The sequence below is a fragment of the Ochotona princeps genome, chromosome 10, assembly GCF_030435755.1.
Source record: "Ochotona princeps isolate mOchPri1 chromosome 10, mOchPri1.hap1, whole genome shotgun sequence".
Taxonomy (NCBI): domain Eukaryota; kingdom Metazoa; phylum Chordata; class Mammalia; order Lagomorpha; family Ochotonidae; genus Ochotona; species Ochotona princeps.
In genome coordinates, this window is record NC_080841.1 from 70,719,279 (window position 1) to 70,726,219 (window position 6,941).

Below are 6,941 nucleotides of genomic sequence, written 5' to 3' on the forward strand. Positions count from 1 at the left end.
AGGACTTTAGCCGCTAGGCCACGCCGCCGGGCCCTAAATACATCTTGACAATAGGACACTGGACTCCTTGCCATTAATCCACCCCTACAATGTCAGGATGCACTTAAATAGCAGAATGATGAACTTGTGACTGTTTATGAAAGACTATACTATTATAGAAAATAGGGGAAATTGGGGGAGGGGTCTTGTGGAGTGGGAGAAGGGAAATCCCACAGCCTACAGAACTGTATCATTAAATACATACATATATACATACATAAAGGGTACAATTTACCTGTAGGAAGCCAAGTCAGACAAGAGGCTGGGAACCTGGGAGTTTACTGGGCAGGTTGGAGTGGGGGATGCTTAAAGCAGCTGGCATTGTAGCCTGCCTGCCTCTCACAGTAGCTTCTGGAATGGAAAGGTTACAATGCCAGCTGAAACAGAAAGACTTTAGATGATCAGTCAAAATAACCGTTCCTATGGATACACATTAAGGAATGGTGTGTGGTGCAGTTCTGGTGATTATCTGACTCTCTGGATATGTTGCAGGGAATATGTATTTCAGTAAGAATGGCAAAATAGGGGCTATCTTTTTTTTTTCCTTTTTCTTATCCCACTGTATTCCTGGATTCAAATTCACCAAGCAATAATAGAAACCAGATTCTGGTTCCTCCTTTGTGGATGAAACTAACAAATTTCAAAATGTATTCAGTTATAATTCAGAAAGGAAGGAAGGAAGGAAAGAAATAAAAGGAAAAAATGAAAAAGAGGAAATTAGATTTCTAAAGAAGAACTGAAAAGGTCAGGGAGAAATCTGGGTCAGGGCAGAAGTTTGTGAGTGTGGGTTTGAATAAAATGTGAGGAAGCAGAAGATGGATGCCTTGTGTGTCAAGTTCAAGTTCCCATCTCTACCCCTTCCACTGGGAAGTCAGGGATGGTGTGACCTGACTATTCCTGATCCTGTGTGGTCAGAAGCTAGAACACTAAATGTCAGTGTGTTAGCAAGAAGAAAGATGGCCCTGGACTCACCCTGCAGCACAGAGGGGAAATGGCTGGGGTCGGGGAGTGGTTCCTTTAAGTGATGACCCGGACCTCCCAAGTCCTTTCAGTTACATTAAAGCCATTATGATCTTCCGAACAGGAGCAGGCATATGGCACAGCTGTTAAGACACTCCAAGGGGCAGCACTGTGGCACTGGAGCTTAAGCTGCTGCCTAAGACATCAGTATCCCATGTAGATGCTGGTTCAAATTCCAATTGCTCCACTTTCAAACCTACCCCTGCTAATGTGCCTGAGAAAGCAGCAGAGGATGGCCCAAGTGCTTGGGCCCCTGCACCTAATAGGAGACCAAGAAGAAGATCTTGGATCCTGACTCCAACCTGGCCCAGTCCTGGCTGATGTAGCCATGTGGAGAATGTACCAGCAGATGGAAGAACTCTGAGTCTCTGTGTGTCTCTGCCTTTCCAATAAATAAGCAAGTCTTGAGTTGTGCACATTCCGTATCAGAGCATCTGGATGGGAGTCCCTGTCCACTTCCGGTCCAGTCCCTGCCGATGTGCATTCTGGGAGGCAGCAGAGGATGGCTCAAGGAACTTGGGTTCCCTGCCACCCACACAGGAAACTCAGATGATCTTCCAAACCTCAGATGGAGGTTTGGTTTCTTGGCTTTGGCCTGACCCAGCCCTAGCTGTTTTGGACAATGAACCAGCAGATGCAAGATAGATCTTTCTGCCTGCCTTTGAAATAAATGCAGACGAACATTTAAAGAGGTACAAGCTGATGATCTGCCCTGTGCCTACAGACACTTGATAAAGTTATTCTTAGGTGATCAAAAGCTGAGTCTTCCAAGACATTTTAATTCATTGACTCTAAAATAGTTTTTAAATATCACAAATAATGCGTGTATCCTAAATATCATCTATTTTTAAATATACTTTGCATGCAACATTGTTTACCTAAATATTATCTATTTTTTTTTTTAAAAGATAAGTTGAAAAGCAGAGAAACAGAAAAAAAGGCAGGATGGACAAACAGAGATCTTCCACCCACTGGTTTGCTTTCCAAATGTTCGCAGCAGCCAGGGTTGCAGCAGGCTAAAGCCAGCAGCCATGCCTCACTCTGGGTCCCGTGGATGGCAGGGATCCAGGACTTGAACGGCACATTAAGAGGAAGCTGCACTGGAAGCCAAGCCAGGGCTCACCCTGACAGCCCACTATGGAGCATCGGTACCTCATGCAGTATCTGAACTCCTGAGGCAACTACCTGCCCCAGTTAGTGCCGCTTTTCAGTATCACGTCTATGGCTCACATAGTATTTTAAAGCCTTACATCCTGCTTGGTACAGGATCTCCCGATTTTCTCCCTTTGGAACATGTTTTATTACAAAGACCACAAACAGTTTAATTAAAAGAGTCGCTCCACTAGGCTCAACTGTGGTTTCACTCAGTGACTCACACATAGCTAGCAGCTCTCTGACTTCCACTGAGCAACATCTGGTGGCTTATGTAAGAAGGAGAGCTTGGCAAGCAGGGATTTTTCTGGACAACAAGCCACTGCAGTTGCTGCAGTTGGCAGGCCTCCATCTTTTCCTGAGTCATCAGTCTAAAATGGCACCAGAAACCTTGATTAGCACGGAGTCCTACATTTAATTGGTTCTATGTTTTGAAATGAGGAACATTAGAGACTTGCATGGTGGCGCAGCAAGTTAAGCCACCATCTGGGACGTCAGCATCTCATATGGATGCTGGTTCAAGCCCCGGCTGCTCTATTTCCCATGTAACTCCACGCTAATGTGCCTGGGAAGGCAGCAGAAGATGGCTCAAATATTTGGGCCCCTGTAGTCAGGGTACCCTGATGGAGTTCCAGCATCCCAGCTCCAGTTTGACCCAGTCCTTGTTGCATCCATTTGGCATGTGAGCCACTAGATACCAGATCTCTTTCTTTGCTCTCAAACTCTTTCAAGTAAATAAATAAATATTTTTAAAGTTCTTTAAAATAAATTAGAAATGATTGTGAATGAATCAGCAGAAACCAAATACCTTCTACTTTTACCATGCGGATTTTTTCTGTAGGAATTTTATGCTGTGAAATCCTTTTAATCTCTAAGATAGGAATTTTATTATTTTTTTTAATTTTGCAAACTATCTGCAGGTTTGCTATCTTTTTTTTAAACATTTATTCATTATTGGAAAGGGAGATTTACAGAGAAATATCTTTCATCTGCTGGTTCACTACCAAAATGGCTGCAACACATAGAGCTGAGCCGATCTGAGGCCAGGAGCCAGGAACTTCCTCCAGGTCTCCCACATGAGTACAGGTCCTGAGGACCTGGGCTATCTTCTCTGCTTTCCCAGGCCATACTCAGAGATCTGGGTGGGAAGTGGAGCAGTTGGGCTACCTACTAGAACCTATGTGGAATGCCAACACTTGCAGGTGGAGGATTATCCTATTGAACCATCACACTAGCCCCTGTTTGTTTTTTCCTACCCATTTGTTTTTCACTTCCTTTCTGTCTCACAACCCTGCAATCATTATATTCACACTGTTACATGAATTTGAAGGACTGATATTGTGATGCAAAGGGTTAAGCCACTGCTTGTGATACTGGCATCCCATAACAGAGTGCTGGTTGGAGTCCCAGCTGCTGCACTCTGATCTGACCACTGCTCATGTGCCTGGGAAAGCAGCAGAAGATGGCCCAGGTCCCTGGGTCCCCTGGGTCCTCTGGTGTTGGCCTGGCACAGCTCTAGTGATTGCAACACTCTTTTCTGCTTTGCAAATAAGTAAAATAAATGTTTTTTAAAAGCATTTGAAACATCTCTTTGGATTTTTATTTTCCTGCTGTACAGTTTTATCATCCTTTGAAGGGGGAGTAGGGCAATGGATGTGGAGTATAAAAGATATTACCTGCACTTAGTCTCTCTTAGGTTTTACTGTCATTTCCTGGGGCACAACACAATCATCATGAACATTATTCTCCAAGCGTCACATTTCTACTTTGTTGAGGGCAAAAAAAAAAAAAAAAAAAAAAAATCACCCAGGAATTTTAAAATATACTGCAATCAAACTGGACTAATCATGACCTTATCTTGGACACTCCAAAGCACCAAAATAAAAATTTAGAAAAAAAAAAAACATTGTTGGGACCAGCCTGATGGCTTAACTGGCTAATCCTCCACCTACAAATCTCAATAACCCATATGGGCACTAGTTCATGTCCCAGCTGCTTCACTTGCAACTCAGCTCCCTGCAAACATGCTGAGAAAGCAGTGGAAAATGCCCCAAGTGCTTTGATCTTTCCACCCACATGGGAGACCTAGAAGAAGCTCCTGGCTTCAGATCGGCTTAGCTCTGACCATTGAGGTCATTTGGGGGAGTGAACAAGTGGATGGAAGATCTTTCTCTGTCGCTCCTTTTCTCTAAAAATCTGCCTCTCCAAAGGCCAAGACAGGCAAGAGGCTATGCTACTGGCATGTGTGCGGTCTACAGCTGGGAACAGGCCTGGTTGGGGATCTAAAAGGACACCCTGGCTGCGTTGGGGTTCCCATTAGTGAGAGCGGGGGCTGGAGTGGGGGGCTGCATTCTGGTCTGGATATGGCTGCAGTCTCCCTTGGCACAAGTGTGGACTGGGGCTGGGAGCACTGAGCTAGGTTAGACTCCAGCACAAACTGGTGCTCATGAGAACCAGGGCAGATGTAGGACAAACTAGGCTAGGTCTTTGCCCCTACTGAGCTATGTGTGAGCCATGTCTGGGTATGAATGAGCCTTGGCTGGGCTGTAACATCCAACAGTAAGAACCAGAATGTGTTGAAGGCCAGTCAGGAAAGGCCACTGTTACTGCCAGGACAGGAGGTGGGTTAAGTAGGGCTGGCCCATGGACCCACCAATAGGCACAAGATCTGGCATTGGGGGAGGTTCTGATGGAAGAGTCTGGGCAACTCCTCTGGCAGGACACAGTCCCTGCAGGTGAGTGCAAGAACCACGATAGGGAGCAGCCCAGACCAGGCCAGGGAAAGATACCCAGCGGGGGAATGTGGAGGGCTCCCTTGCTGGATTGCCACTCCCATTGGCGAGCGTGAGTTGGAATGGGGGCAGACCATACCAGGTAGGGCTACAACACCTGTGGGCCTCATGTGAGCTAGATCAGGGAAAAGCCAGGCTAGGCTGACTGTTCCTACTGGTGCAAGAATAAATCAGATCGGATGAGGGTTGGTTGGGCTTTGCGCAGTATGAGCTGGCGGAGGCTGGCACTAGGGTCTAATTCTGTCAAGTTAAACTGCAGAACCACTGGAAGGCGCATGATCCAGAATTGGGAGTGGCCCAGGAGGGAAATAGTGGGCGCCTCCCTCCTGGGTTACTAGTCACACTGGAGAACATGAAAACCAGGACTGGGGCAGGGATAGCTAGACAGAACAACACCCGCCAGTATGTGTGTGGGCTGGATGATGGACTGATTGGGTTCAACTAGGCTTCAATGCCCATTGACATGTGTAAGAGCTGAATGGGATGTGGGACAGACTGGACCAATCTGCTGTACATACTGGCAAGCACGGGATCCAGGGTGGGGGCAGGCCTGGTAGGAGTTATTGAAAATCGGCCTGACTAGGCTGCAGCTCTTACTGGTTTGCGTGAGGGCTGAGTGTGAGGTGGGCAGAATCAGGTTTGACTGCAAAATCCATTGGTTCATGTGGAAGATAGAGCTGGAAACAGAACTGACCCAGCAATCGCAACGACCAGCATGTGCTTAAGCTGATTGGGGCGATGGCCTGTACCGGACCCTGTATTGGCTTTTGCGCACAAGAATCAGGTCTGGGATCACCTCAGATGAAGTTTCTTTAGGGATCCCTCCAACTGAACTGCTGATCTCAGAACCCCAACCATGAAGAGAATTGCAGGTTCCATGATCTGACTATGGAGTGCGTGTGTCAAAGCTGAACCTCCTCAGAGGCTCAGATGGAACTATAGACAGCATATCTAACTGCACATGGAGGATGTGGCAGTCCATTGGAACCTGCAGAGGACACCTGGTACCACAACAGAAGATGAAGGACAGAACAAATCAATCATCTACCCCAGCCATGTGTTGGCAGTGAACAGAGGCTCTAAGGTGAACTAAGTCAGCCAGTGGATTCTGAAGAGATTCCATCGTGCTTGGAATGGCGAGAATGGCAGCAATTCAGAACTGTCAAACTATCAAACTACTTGAGCAGTGCCCTTGGAGCATGCCCCATGTTGGGGACCCTGGGATGGGGTGGGAGGTTGGGTGGGACTTCTCCATTTATCTCTTCCCTTACCCCAGATACACACATACAAAAATGTAGAAACAATGGCCTTACCGACTTTCCCGTAACCCTTGACCATTTGTGCTCTAATCAACTATGTAAAGATTATCAAAATAAAATAATAAATAAAATTTTTAAAAATCTGCCTCTCCAATAATTTTTAAGGATTTTAGTAAAAAAGAAAAAGGGGATTGACATCCAACGTAGAATGATCCCCCCCCCCGATTTATTAACCAATTCATGCTAATCCCAAGTGATGGGTTGCACAAAGTCACTTTACAGTCCCATGTGAGCAGAACAGTTCTAACTTGTTACTAAAGGGATGACTCACCGAATATTTGGTGATTTGGAGGGCTTGGGTAAATGTAATATTCTTGCATCCTCTCTCCATCTTTGTTCCATAAGATTTCATTAAAGACTCTATTCTGTCAGCAAGCCCAAGAGGGGAAAATTTGGTTCAAAACAATTTATTTCAAAGAAAAACTAGTCTATTACCCTGGAGGTGCTTGCAGCAAAATTCTTTGGGGTCTTGACATAGCTTGCATTGTTGGTGATTTTCAAAGGTCACCAGGGTCTCCCTCCCTCTACTACACTCTTTTCCCAGAACTTAAATATACTCTTTCTTCTCTGGGAGGCTCATGGGAGCACAGGATAGGGTGGAAGCTGCCAAGGGCTGGAG